Source organism: Paralichthys olivaceus, chromosome 20, assembly GCF_024713975.1.
Source record: "Paralichthys olivaceus isolate ysfri-2021 chromosome 20, ASM2471397v2, whole genome shotgun sequence".
Taxonomy (NCBI): Eukaryota; Metazoa; Chordata; class Actinopteri; order Pleuronectiformes; family Paralichthyidae; genus Paralichthys; species Paralichthys olivaceus.
In genome coordinates, this window is record NC_091112.1 from 13,955,090 (window position 1) to 13,970,942 (window position 15,853).

The window sequence follows — 15,853 nt, forward strand, 5'->3', positions numbered from 1 at the left end:
TTTTAGCCTAAATGTCTGCTACTGGAAAATCCGAACATCCGAGGAGCATATCAGAGGACATTTGGGCTAAAAACAAGAATCAGTCTGCCACGCTGATAACACCTGAGGTTCCAAAAGTGTTTTGTGGACTCAGACACTTCACCCACCCCTTCATCAGCATACTGGTGAGAAGATAATGAGTGAATTGAAATTTTTTGATGAACTTTCCCTCCTGGTTGTTGAATGAGGCCCAATGTTCATGCACTTGCAGATGCACCCATGCTACTGCCATAGAATGAAATTATCTTGTAGGAAATGCTGCAGAGAAAGTGAAACAAAAATTCCTGATGCGCCCATTTATTCAGATTTAATGGAGTCTTTCCTGACCAATACATCATCACCGCCAAGTTTCATGCTAAATCTAGCTAAATAACAGAGAGATGAACAAAACAAAAACATAACCTCTTTGGCAGAGGTTGAATGTAGAATGAATGACCAATTTCTCAGTAAACTATTACATTTGACTGGATAGTAGAATTAACTATGTTGATGCCAGAAGCCAGTAAAGAGCATAAATCTAAGTAAAAAACACTGAATAAAAATAAAGGACTACTTGAACAATAAATGCAATCAAAACCAATATTACATTTGTTGTATAAGCAGCATAGCGAGGTGCTGATTCAACTGTAGGATCAAATTTTAAAAACATTTCGTTTTTCAATGGGAGTTTTGTATGGGACAGTCAGCAGGCCGGCATGAAGTGAGCTTTTTTTAGTTTTAAATTAATGCAGCAAATAACTTTCAATTACTTAATTAATTATTCAGTTCATTTAGCTCACATTTGAAACAAACTCATGCAAATATTTTGTAATTTTTTTGGAGGGTGAGTGCTGCTAACCCAGTTTTTCATACATGGTATTGTCATTTTCTATGGTAGCAAATACTGTTAAACAATGTGAGTGTGAAGAGTTAAGTGCCTCTAACACTGCAGAGGATTTCAGAGGAGTGCTTTGGGAACCTCTTACCGTGTTGCTCCAGCCACTTGACCCCTAACGCCGCAGACGAAACACATCGGTTAGGAGCTGCCATGGCAACAGGGAACCACCTCTTTCTGGCGAAGCCCTTGGGATGGGATGACTCAGGGGCAGGACTCTGAAAGAGAAGAGGGAGCGTGGCAGGAACATTTTAATGAGAAAGTTTTAATTGCCACATTTGTTTGACAGCGAAGTAATGAAAGAGAATAAAGCAAAATAATGTAGCACTTGCACACACACACTCAGGGGAAGCAGAGCAGCGAAAAGCGAAGGAGAGAAAAAAACACGGAGCCTGTTGGAAAGGCCATGAAGAAGAAAGAGGAGCAAGATTGAAGAGCAGACAGTAGGAGTCCAAGGGAGAAATGGCTGCCGTGCGTGGTATCTGCTCCTTATGGGAAATGATAACGAAGTGAGATGCTATCTAATTATATCTCGCTTACCAAATCGATTGGAGCCAAAAACTGCAGCAGGAGCAACAGGCGAGAAATCTATTCCCAGCATTGTGCGGAGCGTAAAGGAATCACACGGCAAAATTGAAATCATCAATGACCGTCAGTGAGAGCGGATGGCGGCGTGGCTACTGTCAGCTCAGTAGTGATCAGAGTCTTATCCACACATCTGCTCGACACCAATCCTGTGCAAAAAAAAACCTGGAAGCACTCCCAGTACCTCAGACTGTGAGAGTTTGAGGGTAGCAGCAAAACAAAACCACAGCTAATCCATTATCTCACACCAGGTTTCGCAGCAGTTTACTTTCTTTGGAAGTCTGAAGAACAAAAAAATAAGTTAGATTTTTCGATACATGAAAAACTAGAATTACTGCACTGCGGTTGTATGCCTCTTCCAACCAGTGCAAGTTCATGTATATATTTCTATATAATTTCCAGATTCATGTAAAGGTCACTGAAATATCACATTCGAGGGCAAAAACATGTTTTTTGACCTTTAACCACTGAAATCTAATCATTTCATCATTGAGTCCAAGTTAATTGTGCCAGATGTAATGAAATTCCTTACGTGTAGTCCGAATATGTTCCATTCACATTAACATGAGGTCACTTTGACCTTGACCTTTGACTTCCATGCACTAATATCTAATCAGTTCATCTTTGAGTCAAAGATAATATTTGTAACAAAATATCAGCAAATTCCCTCAAAGTATTCTTGAGATATAGCAATCACAGGAATGGGACAGACAGACAACCTGAAACATAATGCCACTGGGATCGGTGCGTATACGTTTAAGGCTGAGAAAAAACTTCTCTAATTAACTAAACCCTTCTGACATCAGAGCACTGATAAACACAGGTAATATCCAGACTTCCCTTTAAAGAAATATAGAAGTAATCAATGGAAGTCAACCTTGTCTACCTGCCAGGTCTACAGGAAAATATTTATATACACAGTGCTGAGCTGAGGATGCATCAGATTTAGAAAATCCTCGAGATGTTCTGTTCAGGTCAATAAAGTCAGCTTCATGTGCCAAACATGTATCAGATATGAAATGCAGTCCCTCCGCTAAGCTGTGCCAAGAGGCCAGTGTGAGCTGCGACAGCTGCCTGTGAACTGCCGCTGATGTTTTATTCATTTTCTTTGTAGCTTGTAAAAGTGTCTTTTAGAGCTATGGGAACATGAACCCCTGTGTCCCACAGTGCATAAGTATATGAAATGAAAGGTTGAGCCAAGTTGTGGATGGATTGCATATGTCAACTTTTCTAGTGCCAGTAATGAGCGTTTTACACTCAACTTGATGTAGAAAGTTGTGTTAAAATGGTTCAATCTGATAATTGGATACACGGGACGTCGCTTCTTCTGCAACAATAAAGTTAAACTCCTGTGTAAGTGTGTGTGTGTGTGTGTGTCTCCTCGTCTCTGTCGCTCTTCACACAATTATTTTGTTACGATCTATGATATCGCATCATGAATCCAGATTGTTCCGGTCACTTTAACCCTGATTTTCAATGTGTGTCTCAAACTGTAGAGCGAATTAAACACAAAATAAACTTCAATTCCTGCACGTGTCCTGAAAACTTCTGATTAGTGATGGTGTTTATTGTTAAAGAATAAAGTGAGCGCAGGCCAGCGGGGGAGTGAAGAGGCAGGGAGGACATGAGGCATGTTACAATAATATGCAGGTTTTCACACATGATATTCATAAAACATAAAGCACCTAAGTGCCCTGGTAGCATTGTGGTTAACGTGTAAACCAAATAAGGGCAACGTGACCAAAACAACTGAAAAAAATTGGTATCAACTATAATATAATCTCAAACATCATCAGGCGTAACATTCTTATTTCATATAGACATCTTCTTTTGTCTTTTCATCAAAGAGAATAATGCATCATGGGTAATAGTCATGCAGTAAGTATAAATAGCCTCTAAACTTTCTCTGGATATTCAGACATGATGTAGAAGTCCCACAATATACCACGGTCAAATCCAATTCTTATTTTACCTGTTGCAGTCTAACCTGAAGTGCCCATTAGGGTAAAAAATAAAACTTTTTCTTTTGTCTCTTAGTTGGGGAAAGAGTCTCGCCCTGATGGTTTATAGTGTCGGTATATTCTAATACCTGATGCTAAAAATAGATACCTAAATTCAGAAGCATCACAAACAGATGCATCTCAAGAGACACATTAGGAGTTGCTATAAAAGGCCTTAAAATAACAACTGACGTTGGCTCCTCAGTTTCCAGAGACCGTGGAGTCATCAGTCTGTGTTGGAGGATGCATTTGTTTCACCGAGAGACCTTCTGTCTGCCCACTGAAATGGCATTGAGCGGTAATTAGGGCCACATTAACAAGTTAGTATTCATAGAGGGGGCGGCGGCGGTGAGATAAAGCGCAACGAGAGACAAGGAAGATAAGTGTGGATTGAGGAAAACGAAGAAAATTCACTCCATTTGAGCGATGAAAGGGGGTGAAGGGTAAGAGACAGAGCGAGGTGGGGAAAGATGGCAGGAAGAGAGGACCCGCCGCTGATAGCAGACTGCTGATGATGAAAAGCCTCGTTCGTTGTGCAAGTGTAGACCCGTTAATGAAAGGGAAACAGCGGCATGCGTTCCTATCGTTAGCCCTCATTAGCCCCCTCTCTGGGGGGTCTGTTGTGAACGCACCGAGGAGGCGGCTGGATGGAGGGAGACGCAGCACAGACGGAGAGATGAAGGCGTGGAAGCAAAGGAAAACAAAAGAGGAGGGTGGGGGTTGCAGGTTATTTCAGCTTTGTAGTTGTCAATGCATGTATGTTTAGATAATCGCTGTCTCATATGCATATACTGTGTTTGGCTGCTTTGATTTCAGAGCACAGACTATGTCTCCCAATGCTAATATTGTGTGTGTGTGTGTGTGTTGTCCAGGTATTGCTACTAAATCTGTTTACATAGTCACATTATGGGGACTTGTCTTTGCATGTCCCATAACTAATTACATTTTAAGATGAAGACGTGTTTTAAGGTTAAGCTTGTACTAACTATGGTTAGAGTAAGTCTCATCAATGTAAGTCGATGTAATGTCTAATCTCTGAGGTCATGGAGACACAACTCGTGTGTGTGTGTGTGTGTGTGTGTGTGTGTGTGTGTGTGTGTGTGCGTGTGTGCGTGCGTGCGTGAGAGAGAGTGAGTATGTATGAGCCAAGTGAATGAAGAACAAAATCTTACAGTGTATTGTTTTGTATTGTAGTACATATAGTACACACACACAAATGTACACTTGTATTATATATAGTATTATATGTATGAGACATCCTGGTACAGTAGCGTGACTAATTATCTACTGAAACACTGTATTAGTTGCATGATTACCGAGCTCCTCTATAGCTAATTACATATCCTGCTCTTGCCTGACCTCTGCCAGCATGATACATTGCTCTAATTCTCCATCTCCCACTCCTCCACGCCCTTTCCTTTTTTCATCTTTTTAAAAAGTTCACTCCAACTCCCTTTGAAAATCTGACCTTTTTATACCTTATCTTAACTACCCATAAAATATGCCCATAAAACATAGAAAGGAACGTTTTAAGCCCTGAAGTCAAAATCAGCATAACCCACTACCCCAGTTAATTAAATGAACTGCGTTATAACGCACAACGTTTTTTACCTGCTGTCGTTTATTGAAACCAAGATCTATCGTACAAGATTTTAGGGCAGGCAGTGATATAAATGGTATTAAGAGGATATTTCAAATTTGCACTAAATAAGCAGCTTTGTTCTTATAACTCTCATAAAACTTCAATTCAATGCACGCAATTGATTCAAATCCAATTTCTTATTTGTTTATAGCCAAGGGGGAACTTAGTGTGAGTCACTGATGTATTAAAGACAAAAAAAGTGTATTAGTATTCCAGCAGGGTGGGTAAAGCATCAACCAAGGATGGGTCTCTTTTGTTCACCCTCTCACAAGGGTCCACTGCTTATTTCCATCCCACTGTCAGATGTATTGATGTCACCTTTACCAACACTTGGTTTGCAAAAACCTCATGGATTTAACAGGTTTGCCCAAAGTCTGGTGTGGCAGAGGAGGTAAACTATTAAAAGGCTGTCATGCCTTGCCTACTTCCAAGAGGGGGTTTGGTTTTTCTATTTGAGGACACTGCCTGAGATTTCACCTCGGAAACATAAAGGGTTTCTGGAGCTTTCGAAAAGTTAAATTTAAACTTTTTTAGACCTTTCTCCCAATCAGTTATCAGTTCCACGTTGATCTGGTTTGTGGTATTATTACAGATTAATAGTATCTGTATCGCTGTCACTATGCACAAAGCCTGAATATTTCTCTTTAAATTTTAGTGATTTAAAGTGGCCGAGCTGATTTGACATTCCCTGATTGATGCTCGGCCTTAACACATCCACAGACCCTGAACTCACCCTACAAACTGAGGCGCTAAAGTGGCACACTATTGACTGCTAATGAAATTGGTAGCCATTTAGTTTACGTGATCAGCCATTTGTCGTCTACCTCCTAAGCTGCAAACGGATAAAAAAAAAAGGTGGCTCGTCTTTTATTTACCACTTCTCCTTCGACTCATTCTGCCAATCTTTCTCTTCTATAAAGCTCTATTCCCTTCACGAGCTTAGTGGCTTTGGCTTCAGCCGCGCTGTGCGATTTTATCGCGTAAAAGGAGGAGAGATTTTCTTCTTCTAGTTTTCACAGGTCTCAGGTATAAAAAGGTTTGAAGTGAAGGAGGGAAGAATATGGGGTCTCAGACAGACGGGCAGTGACAGAGGAAATTATCCTGAGGAGTCAAATGGGATGAAGTGGAGGTAAAATAGAGATTCCCAAGGGTGGGTCAGAACATGAAATGGTGTGTGGACTACATGTACTTGGCGGAATGTAATTAGCATGTAGTGTGGTGTATGTGAAGGAGGTTATGGAAAAGAGACAGAGAGACAAAAGAGAACGAAAGAATAATGGAAATCCCTGCAGGTACGTGAAGCCACCCGGGACCATCGCCTGGAGGAGAGAGGATAAAAAAGAGGGTGATTGATATTCACTCTAATCCATAACCTGCCACATGTCAGCCAATTTTTGACACCTGAAACACAGAAAAGGAGCCAAAGAGTAACAGGCACACAATGAAAGTGGACAGGTGGGAGCACACAGGAAGGAAGAGGCAAAGAGAGAGAGATTTAATTCCACAGACTGGATGACATACAAAGAGAAATTGAAGGAGACAAGAGAGACTTCAGACTGTTTGGCATTTGATGCGTCGAGCAGCACATGGAAACAACACGAGCTGAGGACAAAAAAAAAGTAACGACGAGGAGGTGGAAGTCAACAAAGACCAAAATAAGAACGGCAAACTACTGGTTACAGTGCCGCTAAAGACCAGTTCAGCCCGTTGTGCAGCGTAATTACTCGGCTGCCATTGATGCCAACGCTATCGGAGCGACTCCATTGTGTTTAATTAAGAACATCAGAGAGCAAATAGGAGGCGTCCTGCTGATGCTGTAGATAAACCTCCTAGGAAAACATAAGGAGTGGGACTCCATTAATGGTTCATCTAAAATAATGAGAAATTAAAGTGACACCCCAGGTCAAAACTGAGGGTTTACCCAAATCAGCCGTCACAGATTTACATCAGAGGCTGAGAAATAGCACATATGCTGCAAGTCAGTGTTTTATAAGCTTCTGTGTTTAAATGTTGTGCAGCCAAACAACATCCCCACATACAACAACAAGCAGTCAACTGCTGCTTTAGTAAACAGGGCACTATGACTAATGGTAGCCTTGTGTTGCCCATTAATGTTTTACCTTAACTTTTACCTGTACACTTCCCCGTATGGCTCCACCATAAATTTTTCATACAGTGTGATGTCCTCTCTCCAATGCTTTTTGCTTTTATATACATACAGTGAAGAAAACTCTTCAACTAAAAGCTGAGACAGAAAATGTTTACCGGTGAACATGCCCAGAGTCTATACTGACCGAGTGAGAATAAGGGCAAAGGTGAATGTAGTTGGTTCTGTAAGTGAGCTGGTCATTACTCCATTTTCTTACATTAAGGAAGATTTGAGCCTCATCAAAAAAAGGATAAAAATCAATCTTGAAGGATTCTTGCATTTCTTTCAGCTGAATGTGTTTTGTTACGTTACAATGGAAACACACCCTCTCTTTTTTCTCTCCCACTCTTTCAGTGGTGACCCTTGTTGCAGATGCTTTTTCTCTAATTAAAAGAGGAGAGAAGCTGCCAAGCAACTGTGGTGAGACTGCAGACTGCCTGAGCTTTCAAGATGCGCGCGCGCGCGCGCACACACACACACACACACACACGCACGCAACAGATTGACGCCCTCAAACAATTCTGTTTCCAGGAGATGTTGCCCCTGACAAATCACTTCAGAGCCGACCTGTCTGCATACCCTATATGCACTGTATGTCCTATGGAGAAGACTGATAAGATTTGAATTCCATCACTGTTTCCTCCTTGCCTCAGGCAGCGTGGCCATGGCGAATTCTGCTCTGTTTTATCTTGTTAGCAAGTTATCTCCATCTGCAACCAGTGCTAAACACGTTAGACAGCCACTGTACAGTACAGTAGCAACAATAGACCGTATGCAAAGAGGATGCTGTGGTTAAAGTGAGACGCATCGAAACTGGATTATCTGGATTTTTTCTGCATTTATATATTATATATTATTTGACAGCCAATCAATTTCTACCAGAAACCAGATATCCATCCATCCATTATTTGAAGCGCTTATCCTTTGAGGGAGGTGGTGGGGGTTGAATGCAATCCCAGCTGACACTGGGTGAGAGGTGGAGCCCAGTGCATCACAGTGCAAACTAACCAAGACAAACAACGACTCATGCTCACATTTAAACCTACAGAACAATAAAGCTGAGGACTCTATTTAACAAATGAACACAAACCCTTCAGGACACAGATTACAACTGTTGGGATGATTATAGAAATCGGATAAAGTTTGCCATATCCTGTTCCATTCAGATACCCTGTGCATACCTGAGCACTGAAGCTGTTATTTTGTGTTAGATGAATATAGTTTTGCACTTCTTTAGATTTGAATAGTTACAACTAGTATCGGCAAAAAAAAAAAAACAATACATAAATCATGATTCAAAAATAAAAAGACTGTAAACTACATTTACTGAGATGATATAAAAGTACAACGTGGTTTTTCAGTGGTGTTAGAGACAGTCCTCTCACATCTTTAACAAGGACTGACAGCAAAGTGTGGAGACCAACAACAAACAAGTTTTATATAGGCCGTCCATCAAGTTGCTCGGTTAGCGTTGATATGATGCACCGCCATCACGTTTGTAGGATTAACCTGTGACAGTGACGCCCTGCACCAGATAAAGATGACTGTTCCCGACTAATTCCAATTATGTTTGCTAATCACCCTCCTATGTCACCGTCCATATTTCACTTACCTCACTGTTACATGTCAGCATCGCTCAACCCTAGTCAATAATTGGTGATGATTTATAGAACAGCATTCATGTCAGCTGACAATTAAAACTGAGATGCTTTTGCACAAAAATATTTATTATGTTTGTGGTAATGTAGTGTTCAGATTTACCACCGGAGATCCCTTACAATTTAGATTTGACCCTTTACTGTAAATTCTTCAGTTACCAAATTTAATAGACCCTCATCTAAAGCACTTGGCTAATAAATCATTATCTCGACTCAATTTCTTTAAACTCTCCATCATTGCATGGACACTGACCTAAAAAATTTAAATAATTTAAAAAAAGAATCAAAAGGCACAGACACAAATATATCAAACAACATGTAAAGCATCATTTAAGTAAAAAAAGGGAGAAGTGTCACAAGACTTTAGTGGCTGGCGAATCCAGAGATACGGATGATTATAATAATGCGTTGAGCACCCGTCAGTGAGGGGAAGTAGTGACATCTGATTAAAGACTGGCCTGGATTTGAGCTGAATTATTTAGATGAACATGCTGACGGAAGGAGACAGCGAGAGACTGAGACACAGACAGGAAGAGAGAGGGTGAGAGAAAAAAAAAAGGGAAAAAATGTTCAGCAAAGAATCATCTGTGTCACTGCACAGTCACCCAAGGGACAACAACCATATAACAGCTCTGTGGAAATGTGTGGGAGTGTGTGTGGGGTCAGTCACACATGTAGGACCATTCTTTATTCTATTTATCCGCGGCTTGTTTAACGAAGCAAGCGTGAGTCCTGGACACTGATTATTTGGAACCAAGTAAAGAAATGGTCTCATCTGCTCGGCACTGGTCAGTCATGTCAACGGTGCCGATGTCTCACAGATTAAAGGACCCTCCAGAAAGGCAGTTTTCCACACTGACTATTTTGGGGGACAAACTAATCCCTGTAAATCTTATCAAGGATATGTGAGAAACCCAAACATATGTGCAGGAGATTAGTGTGGAGTTTTTGGCATTTTCTCGATTTTCTCACTTCAGATAACGGCGGCTATCGGACACACACACATGCCTTAAAGTGCACGCACGAACACACACTCGCACAAAATCAATTTCCACATTCACCATTGTTTTCTTTGAAACTTTGAAGGGTGATAACAAAATCCTTATCAATCCTCAGCATTGAACCGGGCTCTCTGGAGCCGAAATGCTTTCCCATGCAAACAAACACACTCACACGTTTACTGCAGCACACTGTGCTACTTAGCGTAGCGTCTCATCGAGCCCACTCCCCAAGCTTTGCCTGGTGAGACGGACAAAGTTGTGGTTGCTCTCTGAGTCTCAGTGTGTCATCCCTCATTACCTCCGAATGCCAATGAAAAAAAAAAGAATCCAATCTTCTGACGCCTTTTGAAGTATAGAAATGGAAAAACTGAGCTTTGGTACAAAGAGACAAAAGAGGAGCCAAAGAATGAGGAGTGAGGGAAAAGCAGCAGACAGGCAGACGAGTGGAGGAAAAGAGAGAAAAGAAGATGAAGCTCGGGGAGAGATGTATGGCGTGTGCAGTGGACTGTTTGAAAATGAGACAAAAAGGAGGCAGCTGAGAAGTAGATTATGGGTGTTCCGATTTGATTTCTATGGCAGATTATAATGATGGTTAGTTTTCTATTCATCTTCCTGGCTCAGTGGGAGCACAGTAGGCAAATCAAGTTTTAGGATCTGGCCAGTGGGCAATAAGGAGGGCTATTAAAGGATCATTACCATCTCCTGCCATTACGGGGCTGTTGCTCCTGAGGAATAAACTTAGTAATGAGACCAACCTGAAACCAACTGCTTGTGGCAATCCTGACGTGCATTATGTCGGAACACTGTGACAGATAAAAATTTCAGGGACACACGCAGCTTAAATTGATAGAGCTTGCTGTTCATTTCCCCACTTATTCATGACAACATATCGGTGCGAGTGCTCGTCCATGCCTGTGCCAGTTAATTGTTGAGAGGGTGCACCCAAGGCTAATAAATCCTGTCGACAGGTTCTTGTTTATCTGTTTGAATTATCAGGACTTGTCTTCAATATCATTTGCGTTCCTCTCACCACTCATGTGTGTCCACACATTTGCTCCCTTTAACAAGTTGAACTGTCACTGTGATTCCTGTGTGCACCGCTGAGCAACGGGCAGTCATTAGCCTGAAATACCATCTTTGAGACACATACACTTTACTGAGAGCAGCGAAAGCTTTTTGCAGTTGTTCCACTCTGCAATGGAAGGTGAGAGGGCAACAACTTAAGTGGTCGACTTCATACTACCTCACGATGAAAAGTAATGCTGTGACAAGATTTTTAAAAGAAACCAAATCAAGTCTCTGCAAAATTATTTAAATAAGTATCTATTTTTTCCTTGTTCTCTTAAATTTATCCTTAAAAGTCCGAACTATTTTAGAGTTTATTTAGTATGTATGTGTAATGGCCACAAACATTTTAATTCATTCCTCAGTTAGTTCTTTAAGTTTTTATTGTTGATTATTGGACACCCAGCCGAGTTTGTCAGGACCTGTCAGGTTGGTCTCTAGGTCTCGACCAACTTTTTTTAATGATATTTAGGTTCAGGTCGGGTTTGGTCACGTTGGCTGGTCTATCTCAGTGTTTCCCTCTATCTTGACTGTAATTCTAATAATTAATGAGCCTTGGGTCAGGTTTGGACACACATCAGAATACTTAACTGATTCTTGTCAGGCTTGGCTAAATTCTCTTCTGGCTTAATTGGGTTTGATCAAAAAATTGTGGCCCAAGTTCACTAATCTACAATTCTGAATTGATGTCTCTGCTTATCATGTTGATTTGATGCATTTCAGGTTTTTTGGTTCTAATTTTTTTTTTTTTGCAAAACCTGAATCAGCAAGGAAATTCCTTGGCACGTCAGGTTGGCAAGGAATAGCAGTTATGTTGATTAGTGTTCCAATAATGCAAAGTTTTCATAGTGGGAAAATTATCAAAATGTCCACAGATACCACTCACATCGACCCAGCATGATAAAGTCCTTCTGTAATTGTGTGTAAAGTGAGTACGCTTCAAACAATAATTGTCCAGTTAAGAATCAAAGCTAAAATATATAGTTTTGAAGAAACAGCACTTTTTACTGCTGTACAGACTTGTCATCATTGAAATCAAATACATTTTGATCACATCTGCGTTACGTAAGACAAGAGTGAGCCTAGAGGGTGACAAGTGTTTGATATTGGGTGGAAGATCACTTTAATCACATGACAGACACTGTGCCTTTATCATCTTGGTATGACATGACACATTCACTTCAGAGGCACAGGGTTGGATGCGCGAGCAATTCTGAAAACTCAAATAATTTTATAAAAATAGCTTCTGGAACCTGAGCTCCTGTAACAATCAACTTAACATATAGGGTGCACACATACACTAATACTTGCTGTACCTTTCCAAGGGCAGAGCCCATTCCAGCTTTACGACGGACCTAAAGACACGCTGGAAGCAGCGAAGGCTTTGGCCAAAAAGACTTTATAGCATCATAAACACAGTTATTCGCCATCTCACCAACATAAATACATGTTGGAGAGTAACCAAGAGAACAGCTTGAAGTCATGCCTGCTCTCAGAGGTGGAAGATGATGTTCCGTTGAGCAAATCAAGAGGAGAAGTTGGATGGTACAGTAGTGAGCTGGAGCAGCAGCAATTAAATTAGTCTCAAAATAGTCCCATTACCCTTAAAAATTTAATCTGCTGTTCATTTGACTTCAAGTTTTAAATATCCCGTCATTATCTCTTGCTCTGTTTTTTTGAAGCCCTTCCTGAATGGCACTACATCTGTTCTTCATTGTCTCTCTGTGCCACCTCAGGGCTGAGTAATCTAAATATACTTGCACTGCCATATGAGGAACAATGGCCAATGAAAAGAGAGCGGTGATGGATACCCTGTGTGTGCTGTATACACCCCTATCAGGCAATACTAACTTTTTTCTATTGGTTAGTAATTTATAATGACGTCACCATCTAGTTCTTTATACCATATATTGACTAATGACTGCTTGATCTAAATAAGGTTAAGATCATGTCTCTGATCTTATTGGTTGCAATTCGGATAAATTGTGCTTGAGCTTGTTCAGTAAAGGCCATTGCTGTTTTTCAAATTGAGGACGCTCCCTGTGAAAACAGGGTGTTGAGCAGAATTTAGATTCTCAGCTAAAAGACTGAGAGTTAAAGCAAAGGGCAGTTTCTTAAGTGGAGGTAGACACCAATCTGTGGTACAGAGCATCGGTCTGAATATGCAAGATGAGCCATTTAAAAGGGGAACGAAGTTAACATTCAGAATAACATCACAAAAATAATACCCATCACAATTTATCTGAAGTCAAAGGGATATCTTCAAACAAGCACAACAATCAGATAAATGAAGCAATGAGTGGCATTTTGTTTGATACATTTCTTGACTTTTAATAAGAGTGACAGCTCCGTCTGTCATTTCACCACAAATCGGGATGGACATTATAGAGATCTGTTTCTACAGCTGTAAACATTTACAGTTCAAGGCTTTGATTTACATTAAATCTGCTTTGGGACCAACTTAAAGGTACAGTGTGTAGAATTTAGTGACATCGAGTGGTGAAACTGCATGTTGCAGCTGAACACCCCTCACCTCACCCTCTCCTTCCAAGCATGAAAAAGAACCTGAGGTAGCCTTCAAAAGGTGTTTAGTTTGTCCAGTCTGGACTACTGTTAAAAACATGGCAGCCCTGTACAGAGGAACCCCTTGATGCAAATATAAAGTATTTAAATATAAAGGGCGTTTTCTAAGTTAAAGAAAAAACTACACTTTATAAAATTTTGATGAAACACACTCGTGAAAACATCATGAGGATTATTTTATATTCAATTTGTTCCAATAGATCCCTTTCATCTAAATCTTACACACTGGACCTTTAAGTCCATGTGCAAAAAAAAAAGGGGGAAGCAGAGCCTAATGAAGGAATCTACAGTCTGACCTGGATTTGGCTTCTCTTACATAAGCTTTGCTCATTTTCTCTCCGTCACCGGCTCTGTCTGTCTGCTCCGCTCTCTCTTCATGAGATACACTAACACTTGGAGATTTGTATACACAGACTGGGAGAAAGGGATTGGGGTGTGAGAGCAGAGTGGAGGGAGGTTCCATTGCTGCTCAGAAGCAGCCTGAGATCACCAGTCTGTCAGTGTGAGACCAGCCATTTAGTCTGAGAGGTGTCAGGCATGATAATCCCGAAGGAGGACGGAGATGTGTGTGTATGTGCGCATATGTGTGAAGAAGGGATGAATAAAAAAAAAAAGGGTGAGTGCAATCTAGTCTGCAGACAGGTTTATGAGATTATGAGAGTATGCATATGCAGTGTGTGGGGAAAATTATATCCGCACGTGAGACATGCAGGTCAAAGCCTGAATATAATTAGTTTGGTGAGTGTATACACAGTGTGTGTGTGTGTGTGTGTTGGCATGTGTCTCCCTGTTTGCATGCATTAATCTGGCAGATAGTAGTTTGTAACCAGTGTGAAAGTCTGCAAATACGGATATGAGGTTGCACAGGTTGAGAATGCACTGTGCGTCTAACGGCACGTCGTGTGATTTGTGCAAGATGTTGCTTCACACCGAGCCAGCGAGGCAGAGAGTGAAAAACCTCACAACATCAGCTTAATCCACCAACACTCTCCTCAACTTTTCAGGAAGTAATATTTTAAGTTTCTAAGCCCCTTGCTCCGCAACGCACTAGTGGTATGGATCTAGAGAGAGAAATTGGATTTCTGTAGTGCTTATGAATTCAAGTGAACATGACCAGCTTATACATCTCCAAGAGCCCTCAAGAGTGTGGCTGATGGATGCTCGCTATAGTCAAAAATAAACAGAAATAAAAAGTCACCTGGTGTGTCTGTACTGGGAGATGTCCCGGTGAATATCTCCTCTCTTGCCTCACAAGTGAAGAGCAGGTGTGTTGTACTGCACAAACATGAGAGAGCGCCGTGAAGCGTCGAGGTGCACATTGTTTGCTCTCTCACTCCCCGTGCCTTGCAGCCATGCAGATAGTGAGTCCCCCATGATGGCAGGAGAAGCAGAAGGTTGTTTGTGACATAAACACTGAGCCGCACTGCCATCAGCCCAGCCTCCCTCTTGCTTTAAGCTCCGAGTCTCCTTTACTCTTCCCTCTGTTTTACCTCCGGCCTCTTTCGGCTTCTGTTGTGTCATTACATAGCAGATTGTTTGGATTGCATCCGATGACTCCCAGCGTGCCAACATGACATTGGTGCTGTGGTTGAATTTGAAAATATTAGGGTGTATTGTAGGGTCGAACAACAAATTATGTTATGTTACGTTTATCACTTATACCATTAAAAAAAAAAAGTCAAACATCTGTGTCCTCTAAAGGACGTCGCTGGCTTTATTTTTATGGAAATGGAAAGATTTTCTTTAAAGCCTTAAATTCTGCAGGCTCTTCACACAGATCTGATAAAGATGATTCAAGCATTTTCAAGCAAACCTGCATGCAAACATTTGATCTACCTCACTTTGTAGTTTCACGTAAGATTTGCTTGGATGAGAATTTCAGTACAAGGTGAGACTGTAAGGATTATCTTCACTTGCCTGCTTAGGGAAAGTGGGAACAGTGCCATCTAGTGAGATGTATGCATTTGCATGGTGTTTAAAAGGATCTCTAACCCTTTTTTTGTTGTTGAATTTATCTGCTTCAAAAGGGATCACTGAATGTTGAAATATATAGATACCTAAAAGTATTTCCTCATACTTAGATCCTTTACAAATACTAATGGAGCAGACAGTGAGGAGAAAAGCACTCACAGCCGTAAAGGGGTACTAAACGCAGCCTAGCAACAGTTGCCCTGGAGCCAAACATCCCAGTGAGACTTGATCCAGACATAATGTTGACAATGTGAGTTTCTTAGTAATCTGATTGCCCTGCTGACCC

General features: G+C 41.0%; 1 long non-coding RNA gene across 1 annotated transcript in view; it reads right to left on the reverse strand.

The window, feature by feature from the left end:
* The window catches only part of LOC138405957 (uncharacterized), a 117,775-nt gene that overhangs the window by 54,684 nt on the left and 47,238 nt on the right, over positions 1-15,853 (reverse strand). Inside the window, exon 2 of the long non-coding RNA XR_011239620.1 lies at positions 1,005-1,131. This is a non-coding gene — a long non-coding RNA (uncharacterized lncRNA). The remainder of the gene's footprint in view (positions 1-1,004; positions 1,132-15,853) is intronic.